The sequence below is a fragment of the Arachis ipaensis genome, chromosome B02, assembly GCF_000816755.2.
Source record: "Arachis ipaensis cultivar K30076 chromosome B02, Araip1.1, whole genome shotgun sequence".
NCBI classification, from domain to species: domain Eukaryota; kingdom Viridiplantae; phylum Streptophyta; class Magnoliopsida; order Fabales; family Fabaceae; genus Arachis; species Arachis ipaensis.
Genome location: NC_029786.2, coordinates 14,383,479 through 14,383,875, shown reverse-complemented (window position 1 = coordinate 14,383,875; position 397 = coordinate 14,383,479).

The following is a 397-nucleotide window of genomic DNA, read 5'->3' as shown; positions in this document are numbered from 1 at the left end:
AATATTTTAACATAATAAAAAATAAATGACTATTTTTATATTATTCTATCTAAATATAATTGTTAAATAAAAAGTTTTTTTTATGAAAAATAACGATTGAATCCTAATTAAATCACATATCCAACTATCTAAGTTGCAGTACTAATAATTTGCCCAGCACAACTCAATACAGATCTTATGGAAATAAATTAAGGATACAACTAATATATGTCCTAAATACACAAGACAAAAGTCGAAGTTATTCTTTAAGAAAGTTTTTTTATAGAAAACAAAATATAAAAATTGAGTTTTTCATGCATTTGTACGTTGTGTATTTATTAAAACAAAAAAATTTTAAAATTTTTATTAATAATAATCTTAACATATATTTTTAAAATACATTAAAACTAAACTCATA